Consider the following 15,151-nt stretch of genomic DNA (forward strand, 5'->3'; position numbering starts at 1 on the left):
ATTACTGAAGTCTGAGAAACAGCAATAAAAAGCATCCAAAATGAAACCCAGAAGAAAAAAAGAGGAAAAAACGGTGAACAGACCATCAGTGTTTTGTGGGACAGTTTCAAGCATCCTAATAAGTATGTACTTGGAGAGTCTGTAGAACAGAAGAATAGAGAAAAATGGTTGACCAAATAACAGGCATAAATTTTCTAAGTTTGCTGGCAACTCTAAATCTACAGGTACAAGAAACTTAGCAAATATCAAGCAAGATGAAGAAAACTACATCAAAGTTCATCAAAATCAAATTAGCCAATACTAGTGATAAAGAGCACATACTAAAAATAAAAATAACAAAGAGACACATTGTATATAGAGGTATAAAAATAATGATGTTTACTTTTACAAATAATACAGTGTAGAAATATTTTTAAAGAACAGAAAGAAAAAAAATCAACATAGTATTATATACCCATCAAAAATTACTTTTAAAACAAAGGGTAAAGAGTTTTTCAGAAGTACAAAAGCCAGAATAATCTGTAGCCTGCGGATTTACACTGTAATACAGAAAGAAAATGAAACCCGATGGAAATATAGAACTACAGAAAGGAATGAAGTGCATAGAAAATGATAACTAGACAGGCAAATATTTAATAATTTAAAATTATGTAAAACTCTCTAAAAGATAATTAACTGTTTAAACAGAAAATAATGTAATATGGGGTTTATGGTATATATAAAATTAAAATGGATAATAATGCTACACATATCGAAAGGTGAAAAAATGAAAGTATACTGTTACAAGGTTCTTATACTAATTGTGTAGTGGTACATTACCACTTCAAAGAAGATTGTGGTAAATTAAACATATATTGTGTAAATCCTAAAGCAATCATTAAAATAGTAAAGAAAGGAATTACAGATAAAAAGCCAACAAAAGAAATAAAATGAAATGACAGAAATGTTCATTAAATTAAAAGAAAGCAGTGAGATCCGGGAAAGGGGAACAAGGAAAATATGGCACAAATAGTACACAAATGGCAATATTGTAGATTTCAGGCTACTCATATCAGTAATCAGATTAAATGTAAATTATTTACAAACCTCATTTAAAATACAGAGGTTATCAGGTTGAATATAAAAGTAAGAACTAACTATAATCTGTGTATAAGAAACAAACTCCAAATACATAGATACAGACACACGTAGATTCAAAGTAAAAGGATGGGAAAAGCTACACTATCCAAAAATTCTGTCTGACTATACTATTATCAGACAAAGTAGATTTTAGAGCAAAGAATATTACCAGAGATAGACAGCTTTATTCTTAATGATAAAGTGGTCAATCTATTAAGGCTTAGGTGCCTATTAGCAGAGCTTGAAAACACATGAAGCAGAGAACCATGAGAAGAAACAGACTAACTTACAATTGTAGTCAGAGGTTTCAATAACTCTTTCTCAATAATGGATTGACTAGGAGAAAGAAAAATCAGTAAGGAATCTGAAGATTTGAATACCATGACCAATCAACTTGACCTAACTGATATTTATAGAATATACCACCTCAAAACATTCTTTTTAAGTACACACTGAATACTTACCAGGATAGACTCTACTAGACCATAAAACAACTCCCAATAAATTTAAAAGAATTCAGGTCATTTAATGTATATTACTGACCATATATAATGTACATTACTAATGTATATATACATATAATGTATATCATTATATATGTATATTATCTATTATGCATATTATGTAGTATGTATGTATATTATGTATATATAGTAATGCGTATTAGTAATGTATATGTACATATAATGTATATCGCTAATGTAAATTAAAATTATTAGAAATCACTAACAATGCTTTCTTAAAAAATACTGAAATTTTAGAAATTAAAAATTATAAACAATATGTAGGTCAAAGAAAAAATCAAAAGAGAAATTAGAAAGTATTTTTGAGTGAAAATGAAAACATAATGTATCATTTTTTGTGATGCTACTAAAATGTACTTAGGGGAAAAGTTGTTGCACCTTATGCCTGCGTTAGGAAAGAAAAAAGGTCTCAAATCAATAAATTTGACATCCTTCTTAAGAAACAAGTTAAAGATCCAGGCGCAGTGGTTCATGCCTCTAATCCCAGCACTTTGGGAGGTCGAAGCAGCATACCACTAGCACCCAGGAGATGGAGACCAGCCTAGGCAACATAGGGAGACCCAGCCTGTACAAAAAAATTAAAAAGTCAGGTGTGGTAGTACATGCCTGTAGTCCCAACTTCTCAGGAGGTTGACGTGAGAGAATCACTTGGACCCTGGAGGTCAAGGTTGCAGTGAGCTATGATCATGTCACTGCACTCCAGCCTGGTCAACAGAGCAGACCCTGTCTCACTAAAAAAGAAAAAAAAAAGTGAAAATGAAAGGAAAAGAAACAAGAAAAAGGAGCAAATAAAGCCATAAAGTCAAAGTAAGTAGGAAAAGGAAATAAGATCTGAACTGAAATTAATGAGAATGATAGTAAGATGACAGAATAAGAAGTTTTAGCCGTCAATCTCCCATAGAAGCACCAATTCAATAACAAGATATGGACCAAAATACCTTTGGAGAATTCCAGAAATTAATTAAGATGTTATAGTACCTCAAGTGCATAGGTGAGAACAGTCACATTGAAATACATACAGAGAGCCATTTCATTTTATCCTTTGTTGCCCCACACCCAAGTTGGCACAGCTCAGTGCCACTGGGAAAGAACATTGGCTTGTTTTTTTTTTTTCTGGGATGGTTGGGGGAGAAAAGAGTGGAATACGTGTTCAATGTTCCAGCTTTGTGGAGGACTACCTGAGGGACTGGGTTTCTTTTTCACCTAACCCAGAATGCTAAGAGAACTAGACAGTTTAGATGCTCATACGACTGTTGAGAAAAAAGAAGAATTTGGGCAGCTTGCTGTAGCATCGTAGGGCCTATAGAGTAACAGACAAGAGGCTGACATGGATCAGCATAATATGGACAAAGTACCAAAATCACGGTTTCTCCTTCAGGAGGGAGAGAGAAGAGTGATACAGCATTCTGACTTTTGAGAGGGACTGCTGGAGGGACTGTTTTTTTGTCTCACACGAGTTGGAATGCTGACAGAGAGTTGGCTCATTTTGGATACCTGAAAGTTTTAGAGAACAAAGAAAAAAGGGGCAGTTTGTTGCCGCAGCACCACAGAACCTGCTGTATTGAAGGCAGATACTAGACACAGCAAGAGATTATAAGCTTCTGAAAAGAATTTGACAAACCTCTCTAACTGGAAAATTAAATGCAAATGCCCATACAAGTTATATTCTACAAGTGAAGTTTAAAAGGACGCCAAATCTCTAGCCAGGCTGATTGATGAAGATTTTCCCCTGTACAAAGCCAGCCTGTACAGACTGGGAGAAGTAGCTGTTATTTAAAATGCATAAAACTCAGGAAAAATTATAAGACACACAAAGAAACAGGGAAACATGGTCCAATCAAAAGAACAAACTATATCTCCAGAAACTAACCCCAAAGAAAGGGAAGTCTATGATATATTTCACAAGGAATTTTAAATAATTGTCTTAAACTCAGTGATCTACAAGAGAACACAGATTGACAATTAAACCAGGAAAATGATGCATGAATGAAAATAGCAACAAAAACTGTAAAAAGAAAAGAACCCAGCAGAAATTCTGTAGCTAAAGAATATAATAGCTGAACTAAAAAATGACTACAGAAGTTCAGCATCAGACTTTATCATGCAGAAGCCAATTCAAAGACAAGTCATTTGAAATTATCAGAAGGAAAATAAAGAAGGCCTAACAGACATGTAGGATGCAATAAAGCAGACTAATACATGCATTTTGGGAGTTCCAGAAGGAGAATATGGTGAGTAAGGGACAGAAAACTTGTTTGAAGAAATAATGGCCCAAAACTTTCCAAATCTGAGGGAGGGAATGGGGATCCCAAATCCAAGAAGCTCACAGAACTTTCACTAGAAAGAACCTCAAAAGGCCCACACTGAGATACATTATAATCAAATTGTCAAAAGTCAAAAAAAGAAATAATTTTGAAAGCAGCAAGCAAAAGGTGAATCATCACCAAGAAGGGAACTGCCATAAGATTATCAGTGGAGTTCTCAGCAAAACTTTATATACATAAAGGAAGTGGGATGATATATTCAAAAATCTGAAAGAAAAAAAAAACATATCAATCAAGAATACTACATTCAGCAAAACTCTTTTTCAAAAATAAAGGAGAAATAAAGACTTTCCCAGATAAACAAATGCTGAGAGAGTTTTATCACCAGTAGAGCTGCCTTACAAGAAATGCTAAAGGAAGTCCTGCAAGTTGAAATGAAAGACACTAAACAATCACACAAAAGTATACAAAAATAGAAAACTTGCTGATAAAGGTAAATATATGGAGAAATACACAATATGGTAATATGGGAATGAGGTATGTAAAGCATTTTTATTTCTAGAACAGAATTTAAATGACAAGAGCATAAAAATAAATATAACTATAAAACTGTGTTCATGGATACACTTTATTTAAAGATATAATTTGTGATATCAATACCATAAAGAGGGGATGGAGAGATGCAAAAGAGTAGAGTTTTATATACAATTTATGTTAAGCTGTTATCAGCTTACAATAGATTCTTATAACTATAAGAAGTATTATGTAAGCTCTTTGGCAACCACGAAGAAAGACTCATATAAAATACACAAAAGGAAATGAAAAAGGAATCAAAGCATACCAATACAAAAATCAATGAAACACAGGGGAAGTCAGCAAGAGAGGAAAAGAGGCATAAAGTAACGAAAAGACAGACAGAAAACAATTATCAGAACGAAAATAGTAAGTCCTTCCCTATTAGTAATTATTTTAACTGTAAGTGGATTAAACTCTCCAATGAAAAACATGGGGTGGCTAAAAAGATTTTAAAAATCCAATTATATGTTGTCTAAAAGAGACTCACTTTAGATGTAAATAAACAACTAGGCTGAATGTGAAAAATAGAAAAAGAGACTTCATGCAAATGGTAATCAAAAGAAAGACTGCTATTTGTCATATTAGAAAAAAATGAACTTCAGGTAAAAAAGTATCACAAGAGACAAAGGACATTATTTAACAATAAAAGAGTCAATTCACCAGAAATTTAAAGCAATTATAAGTATATATGCATTTATTGTAAGAACACGCGAATATATGAAGCAAACATTGACAGAATTGAAAGGAGAAATAGCAGGTAGCTCAATAATAATATAAGATTTCAATACTTCACTTTCAATAATAGCTAGAACAATTAGGCAAAAAGTCAATAAGGAAAAAGAAGACTTGTACAGCACTATAAACCAATTGGATTTAACAGACATTTATATAGAACACTGCACCCAACAGAAGCAGAATATGAAATCCTCTTAAGTACACCTGGAATATTCTCCAGGGTAGATTATATGTTAAGTAACATAACAAGTCTTAATAAATTTTATAAGATTGAAATCATGTCAAGTATCTTTTCCAACCACAATGAAGTAAAACTAGAAATCAATACAAGAAGGATATTCAGAACATTCACAAATGTGTAGACATTAAACAGACTCCTTAACTGCCAATTGGTCCAAGAAAAAAATCAAAGGAAATTCAGAAAATCTCTTCAGACAAATTAAAAAAACCAAACATAACATATCAGAAATTATGTGATCTAGCAAAAGCAGTACTAAGAGGAAAGTTCATAACTACAAACGCCTGTAAAAGAGAGAAATTATCTCAAATAAACAATCTAACTTTACCCCTCAAGGAACTAGAAAAGAAAGAACAAACTAAACCTAAAGTTAACAGAGGAAAGAAAATTTTAAAAAAGATTAACAAAAATACATGCAATAGAAAATAGAAAAACAATACAAAAATCAATGAAACGGTTGTTTTTTCAAAAATTAACAAAACTAACAAATTCTTGACTATAAGAGTCACAAATAGCTAAACTCAGAAATTTAAGAGAAGACATTAAAAATGATGCAACAGAAATAAAAGGATTATACTACTACTGTAAACAGCTATATGCCAACAAATTGGACAATCTAGAAGAAATAGATGAATTACTGGAAAGATACAACCTGCCAAGACTAAATCATGAAAAAAAAAGAAAATCTGAAAAGACCTAGAATGAGTAAGGTGATTGAAGCAGTAATAAAAATCCTCCCCTGAAAAGAAAAGTATGGGACAAGATGGCTTCACTAGAAAATTCTACGGAACATTTCAAGAATTAGTGCCAATTTTTATCAAACTCTTCCCAAGTACTGAAGAGGAGAGAACGCTTCTAAACTTACTGATTCCAACATTATTCTGATACCAAAGCCAAACAAACTACAGGAAAAGAAAATTGGCCAGGTGCGGTGGCTCACGCCTGTAATCTCAGCACTTTGAAAGGCTGAGGTGAGCAGATCACGAGGTCAGGAGATTGAGATCATCTTGACCAACATGGTGAAACCCCATTCCCTACTAAAAATATAAAAATTAGCTGGGTGTGGTGGTGTGTGCCTGTAATCCCAGCTACTCCGGAGGCTGAGGCACGAGAATTGCTGGAACTCAGCAGGCAGAGGTTCTGGCAATAGACCGAGACTCTGTCTCAAAAAGAAAAAAAGAAAAGAAAGTTACAGACCATTATTCCAGGTAAATATTAGTGTAAAATGTCTCAAAAAATACTAACAAGACAAATTCAACATCACATTAAACTGCTTATAAACCATGATAAAGTGGGATTTAACCCTGGAATGCAAAGATTATTCAACATAAAAAAAACCCTATAAATGTAATACAGTACATTAACAGAATAAAAGACAAAGATCTCATGAACATCCAAATTGATGCAGATTGATGCAGGAAAAAAACATTCAACAAAATTCAACTCCCTTTTATGATAAAAGCAGTAAACATATAAGGAATAGAAGACAATTATCTCTACACAAGTTCATGAAAACCCTCAGTTAACATCATACTCAATGGTGAAAAACTGAAAGCTTAGGTCCTTGAGAATCAGGAACAAAACAAGAATGCTCATTCTCAGCACTTCCATTCAACGTAGTGAGAGGTGACAATGTGCTAGCAGCCCTCACTCTTGGCGCCTCCTCGGCCTCGGTGTCCACTCTGGCGGTGCTTGAGGAGCCCTTCAGCCCGCCACTGCAGTGTGGGAGCCCCTCTCTGACCTGGCCCGAGGCCGGAGCCAGCTACCTCTGCTTGCGGGGAGGTGTGGAGGAAGAGGCGCCGGCGGGAACCGGGGCTGCCTGTGGGCGCTCACAGTCCAGCCTGAGTTCTGGCAGGCTTGGGCTCCGCGGCCTTGCACTCGGAGCAGCTAGCCAGCCCCGCGCGACCTAGGGTAATGAGGGGCTTAGCACCCGGGCCAGCAGCTGCATAGGTTTAGCCAAGTCCCCCAGCACTGCCAGGCCACATGCACCATGCTGGAATTCTCGCCCGGCCTCAGCCGCCTCCCCGCGAGGCAGGGCTCAGGACCTGCAGCCCTCCATGTCCCAACCCCCCTCTGCAGTGAGCTCCTGCGCAGCCCAAGCCTCCCCGATGGGCGCCGCCCCCTGCACTGTGGTGCCCGGTCCCATTTACTGTCCAAGGGCTGAGGAGTGCAGGCACGACTGGAGACTGGCAGGCAGCTCCACCTGCAGCCCCCCGGTACGGGATCCACTACGTGAAGCCAGCTGGACTCCTGAGCCTACTGCGGACTTGGAGAACCTTTATGTCTAGTTAAGGGTTCGTAAATGCACCAATCTCTTGAGCTCTGTGTCTAGCTCAAGGTTTGTAAATACACCAATCAGTACTCTGTATCTAGCTAACCTAGTGGGGACTCGGAGAACTTTTCTAACACTCTGTGTCTAGCTAAAGGATTGTAAAGGTGCCAATCAGCACTCTGTGAAAATGGACCAATGAACTTTCTGTAAAATGGGCCAATTAGCGCTCTGTAAAATAGACCAATCAACTCTCTGCAAAATGGACCAATCAGCAGGATGTGGGTAGGGTCAGATAAGGGAATAAAAGCAGGCTGCCGAACCAACCATCGCCAACCTGCGCGGGGTTTTGTTTTTGTTTAATTTTATTTATTTATTTATTTTTTTATTGCGGAGGGGCTTTGTTTTTTTCCTCTTTGAAATAAATCTTGCTGCTGGTCAGGCTTTGGGTCTGCGCTGCCTTTATGAGCTGTAACACTCATCGTGCGGGTCTGCAGCCTCACTTGTGAGGCCCGCAAAACGAGGAACCCACCGGGAGAAACGAACAACTCCATGCGTGCTGTCTTAAGAGCTATAACACTCACCCGGAAGGTCTGCAGCTTCGCTCCCGGTGCTAGCGAGACCATGAACCCACCAGAAGGAAGAAGCTCCAGACACATCTGAACGTCTGAAGGAACAAACTCTGTACACACGATCTTTTAAGAACTGTAGCACTCACCGTGAGGGTCTGCGGCTTAAGTCTTGAAGTCAGCAAGACCAAGAAGCCACAATTCTGGTCACAATGGCACTGCATGTCCTAGACAGAACAATTAGGCAAGAAAAAGAAATAAAATTCATCCCAGTTTGACAGAAGTAAAATTATCTGTTTATAAATGATATAATCTTAAAATAGAAACCCGTAAAGACACGACAAAAAACACGTTAGAAATAGTAAACAAATTAGGTGAATTTGCAGAATAAAAAATTAACTTAGGAAACTCAGTTGCATTTCTATATGCCAACAAATAATCTGAAAAGGAAATTTTAAAAAATTGTATTTACAATAGCATCTAAATAAATAATTAGAAATTAACATATCCAAGGAGATTGCTATGATTTAAATATTCCTGCCAAAACTCATGTGGAAATATAATAGCCATTCTAACCACATTAAGAGGAAATCCTTTAAGAAGTGATTAGGACATGAAGGTTCTGGCCTCATGAATGGATTAATGGCATTATTAAGGGAATAGTTTCAGTATTGTGGGAATTGATTCCTGATTTAAAAAAATAATAAATAAATTTTCCCAGATTTTCTTTCTCTGTCTCATGCACATTTCCTTACCGTGTGTTGATGTCCCTAGGTATTTATATGTTTGAAATGAATAAAACCACAACAGTTTAGAGATATATAGGTTTATAGCCAAACTAATTACATGCAGAATTTTATGTGAATCAATATAAAATGCTTAATGTTAGTAATATTAAGTATGCATCATTTCAAAGAAAAAGCTTTCCATTTCATTAATGTTTCTATTTTTATCCTCATTTATTATGCTAAAAATGCATAGTGTAAATTTACCCTCTTAATTTTTAAGTATACAATACAATATTGTTACCCCAAGGACATTGTTATAGAACAGATCTCTAAAACTTTTTCGTCTTTAGAACGAAACGTCTATATACATTAAAAAACTGCCTGCCTTGCCCTTCCCCCAATGGCAGCCACTATTCTATTGCAAATTATAGAATTATGCAGTACTTGTCTTTTTGTGATTAGTTTATTTCCCTTAGCATAATATGCACAAAATTATCACACGTTGTAACATATGCCTGAAGTTCCCTTTTTTTCGAGGCTGAATAATATATTTAGCTGATTTTTAGGAAGGTTGTAATATTGTTAGAAAGACATGTAATTTGAAAAATAAAAAGTAGCATGTTTAAAACACTGGATTATTATAATTTAGACCGTAAGAGTCATATTTACTTGGATGGGGTCAATTACAGTAAGTTGAAGACATTTTCAAGGACAGAGTAGAATCTGAACCTTGCTTTGAATACAGACCTATTGTGAATAATTAGAAAGAACAGAGTAGACATTCCTGGCAAAAGAACATCATGAGCAAAGACACTGAGATAACAATAAGCTGGGATTGTTTGGGAGGAGTGCAGAGTGGATTGTGGTTGGTAGAGAGAACTGGGTAGTGAGTGTTTCTATAAGTAATGTTATATATGGCAGTTATATATTATAAAAACAATTGGCATAATAGAAAATAGAGAAAATTTGAAAGTTTTGCTGATCTGCTGGGAAGGTCTATACAGTATCAGTCTGGCGAGTAATAGGGTCGGAGAGACTAATAATCTAGTAGGCAACCCTTACATAATTCAATAAATGCCAGGCGCTATATTAAGTGTTAAGGAGGCATAAAGATAGATGAGACACAGTCTGAGTTTTGGTTAAGAATCAAGAGGAACATACAGACATGTATTCTATTATTGTTATTATTACTGTTTATTTTTGTTAATTTTTTGTCTATTACTATTACATAAGGCTCAAAGATAATATGGCTACATTATGTTATGTCAATTGATGCTTTGGGTCACTAATTCTATTGTTAGTCCCATTTTACATATGATAAAATCAAAGCTCAGAAAACGTATGTCTTGCCAAGTGACACAGTTACTGAGTAGCAGGGAGAAGCTTTTGTTTTGTTTGGTGTTGGCTGAGACAGGATCTCTCTCAGCTGCCCAGGCTGGAGCGCAGTCATATGATCATGGCTCACTGCAGCCTCAACCTCCCAGGCTCAAGAGATCCTTCCATTTCAGCCTCCCGAGAAGCTGGGACCACAAGTGTGTACCACCATGTCCGGCTAATTTTTACTTTTTTTTTTTTTTGGTCAAGATAGAGTCTCCCCATGTTGCTAAGACTGATCTTAAACTCCTGGGCTCAAGCAAACCTCCCACATTGGCCTCCCAAAATACAGCGATTACAGAAGTGAGCCACCATGCCTGGCCAGCAGGAAGTCTGAAAGCAAACCCAGCGTCATGTATATGACTTAAGTGCCATATGACATATAAGCAAACTACTATGAAAGAGTTTACTGAAATAAATTGCAGATTATATTTAGGAATAATGTTACTGTAACCCATTTTCCTTTTCACTTTCTGATGGTATGCATCTGAGAGCAACTGGTAAATTCTGTGACTCTTGACTCTTAGATTAATAATGTAACTGAGAGTGTCATAGATTGCTAGCAGTTCACAAAACACATATTTTTTTTCTGCTTTTTCTGGCACAAACTACATTACATTCTTAACCTCTCTTATTGAAGATGTGATTACGTGATGGAGTTCTGGTCAGTCATAGTAAAATGTAATTGGAAAGAATCTGCAACATTTACAGGCCTAATCCATGAAATCCTTCTATATGAGCTCACCTTTTTAATTTGGAAATAATGATGGAATTGAAAGCTCCCTGATAAAGACCAAAGTTTTTTTCAGCCTGGATTCATAAATGCTATGAAGAAGGAACAGCTCATCAACCTTTCCATCCACACAGTTTTGTTTTATGAACTGTAATATATTATTGACCTGCTTGTTAAAGCATCTAGCATTACCCTGACTAATAACAGAAGTTGGAAACTTGAAATGAGATGCATTGGCTTTGCAGTCAGGAGGCAGGCAGCAGGCAACAAGGAAATACATGTAGCAGATTAGAAATCCAGAGAGCCCAGGTTTGCTGTGGCAGACTCACCTAAGATAATTTTTGAGACAGACCAAGTGCTACTAAACCAGTGGCCACAGACTATAGGAAGAGATCAGAAGAGGCCAAAATGTCAGAGTGTGAAGGTGGTATCTTTTAAGGTTTTACCAAAAAAAAAAAAAGAAAAAAAAAAGTCATGTGTACTCATTGTTACTCAAATATTTTATTTTTCTAGAACTTATGTTACTAGATTTTTAAAGGGAATCTATTCTTATCGAAACCATGAATCTGACCTTAAAAACATAGAACTGTTCAAAAAGAAAAACAACAACAAACAATAAAACCAAAAATCTTGAGCCCCCCTGCTGAAAGCAGGGTAAGAGAGCTCTATAGTCCCCAAATATGTCACATTCTCCAAAACCACTTTGCTTGGGGTCGACAGGACGGAGCCTGAAGTCAAGGGAATAATGAACAACATAACTCCCCTTGAAATCATGCCCTTGTTAAAATTCAGTGAACGGTAGCTCTATTAGCTAGCTGCTGTAACAAACACCACAGACCAGGTGGCTTAAACAATAGAAATTTATTTTCTTACAGTTCAGTGAGTCTGAGAAGAGATGTAGGCAGGGTAGGTTTCCTTTGAGGCCTCTCTTCTTGTAGACCAGCATCTTCTCCCCGTGTCTCCACATGGTCTTCCCTCTGTGTCTGTGTCCTCCTCTCCCCTTTTTATCACACCAGTCACATTGGATTAGGGCCCACTTGTGTGATCTCATTTACCTTAATTCATCTGTTTTAAGATCCTGTCTCCAAATATAGTCATATTCTGAGGTGCTGGGGGTTAGGACTTCAACATACAAATTTTGGGGGAGTATACAGTGAGGATTTTTAAATACCATTATCTTGTCCCTCTCCCACCATTATTTTGTGTGCACACACATATATGTCTATGTATGTGATTTTCTGTGTTTGTATGTGGCTATATGGGTAGTATAGAGGGGAAGGAGATTGATTCTCTTTTAGTTCACATCACTTCTGGCCTGATGAAAAGGGATGCCCATCACTTAGAGATGTGAGTTTCTTAACTAGTCAAAGGAACTGGAGGGAGCTTGTGACTTTGCAGTGTTTCCTTTGGGGAGGTGTGATGATAAATTTTAGGAGTCAACTTGACTGAATTAAGGGATACGGAGGTTGCTAGTAAAGCATTATTTCTGGATGCATCTGTGAGGTGCTTGTGGAGGAGATTTGTGTGTGATTGGATGGACTGAGTAAGAAAGATCCACCCTCACTATGGGGAGGCATCGTCCAATCTGTTAAGGGCTTGGATAGAACAAAAAGATAGAGGAGTGGTGAATTTACTGTCTCATACCTGGAGCTGGGACACCCTTCCTTTCTTGCCCTTGGACATCAGAATGCCAGGTTCTTTGGCCATTGGACTCTGGGACTGGCACCAACACCAGCAGTCCCCCAGATTCTGAAGACTTTAAGTTTATACAGAGCCACACTCCTGGCTTCCCTGTGACTCCTATCTTGGGACTTCTCAACCTCCATAATTATGTGAGCCAATTTTCCTCATGAGTCTCCTCTCATCTATCTATGTATCTATTTTATCTATCTGTCTGTCTATCTATCTATCTATCTATCTATCTATCTATCAATCAATCAATCAATCATTTCTCTATCTACCTACCAATCATCCAATTGGCTCTGTCTCTCTGGAGAACCCTGATAAATACAGATTTTGGTATTAGGACTGGTTTTAGAGGAACAGAATTTTCGGAATGAATTTTCTTAATCAATTTTGGGGTTTCTGAAATTGGCTTTTTTATCTGATTAGATTTTAAAATGTGAAGGGCTCTACTTCCACTATTACAGAGAGCTGATTGTCTTTGGCTCGAACTGTTTACAGAAATATGTAAAACATCTACATTAGATACTCCTACTCAACCACTTATAAGAGGCAAGGAGCTTGGTAACTCTGTATATGACACTTTTGAACATTTGTGGAAAACTAAGAAGCATAATATGTTGGTTGGTTGCTCCTACTGTTGCTGGACAAATGTGATGAAAGAAAATGATGAACTTAGGGATTCAAATTCCCAGCTCCAGCTCCACATAAGTAGCTAAAGAGCTTCTCTGTATTCCCTGAGAGAGTATCTTCTCTCTTGTAGCCACAGGGCTGAAATTGCTGAAGATCAAACACAAGCCCTTATTACTCATTTGGCACTGAATTGCCATGAAAGTTGAACTCTCAGTCTCAGAGTGTCTACTGTTAAAATAAGGGCTTTGATTGGGAAAGGCTGGGATCCTGTTAGTTGGATGGGGAAGTGTGGCAACACTCTGATGAAGCTGGAACATTGAACTCCTAAATTCTGACATGTCTTTATTGCCAAAAGAAGTGTCCTCCCTAACCCCAGTGACAGTGACCACCTCACCTACCGAAGTATCAGCCTTTCTACCTCTGACTGAAGGGACTAACCCTGAATTGCTTAAGGGAACTGTAATGGTCTCCCCTGAGGCAGTTGCCAGGCAAGACAATGCTGATTCTCCTTAGGACCCACCACCTCTCTCCCCTCTTTTCTTCTAGGCCTGTAATTGGACTCAGGTTCCAAAAGGCCCCTAAAGGTGAGGTATGAAGAGTGATCCATGCGGAGGTACATTATACTCCAAAATAACTATTTGAGATTTCTACTTCATACACACAGAAGTCTGAGGAACATGTATGGGAATAAATATTAAGGATGTGGGATAATGTAGAAAGAACTTATAGTTGGACCAGACCAAATTTATTAATGTGGGCCCACTAAGCAAAGAGTCTGCATTTAGTGTTGCAGCTCAGAGAGTTAGAAAAGACGCAAATAGTTTGGTTGGTTGGCTGAAACATCAATCAAAGATGGCCCACCATGAGTGAGTCAGAGATACCTGATCTCCCTCGGTTTAACATAGAGGAAGATATTTAAAGGCTTGGGGAGATTGAAATGCTAGAGTGGATTATCATTTTAAACCTATTTGCCCACATTGGGAGGGTCCAGAGGATACACCTTTCACCATTACTTTTAGAAATAAATTTGTGAGGAGACCGCCAATATCCTCAAAGAGCTGTATAATTGCTCTTCTCTGTGTTTCAATAGGAAACACAGCCACTCAATTGAAAAACTTAAATGTAATAAAATCTTGAGGTGGCAAGGCCAAGTGACAGCATTCGACCATCAAAGACAAGGTTGCCATAGTTACCATAACAGAGGGCTGAGGTAAAGCGGCAATCACAATAGTCTGGCTCATGTAGACCTATGCCATTGGCTACTTAATTAAGGTGTTCCCAGAAGTGAAATGGATTAAATTCTGACTTGATCTGCAAAAGCAGAAAATTTATACAGGTAAAATGAACAAAAGTCTAACTCAAATTATTAAAACAGAGAATCACAGCCCCTCAATCTATTTGCAGACTTGAGTCAGTTTACAGACCCAGAATTCCTTAAATGAAGGAGAGACTGGGTCCTTCCAAGTAAGGATCCAGTAGACTTTTGAAACCTTATAATGTTAATATTTCTGCTAGCCATCCCCAAAAGGACCTATGGCTTTTACCAGGGTAACTAACTGTGCACTGGGGAAAAGGAAATAATCAGCTATTTGGGGGACTACTGAAAACTAGATGGGAACTGACATTAATTTCAGGGACCTGCTGTGGCCCACCAGTTAGAGTAGAAGCTTTTTATGGAAGTCATGTGATCGTTGGAATTTTAGCTC

The sequence above is a fragment of the Macaca fascicularis genome, chromosome 3 (assembly GCF_037993035.2).
Source record: "Macaca fascicularis isolate 582-1 chromosome 3, T2T-MFA8v1.1".
Lineage (NCBI taxonomy): Eukaryota > Metazoa > Chordata > Mammalia > Primates > Cercopithecidae > Macaca > Macaca fascicularis.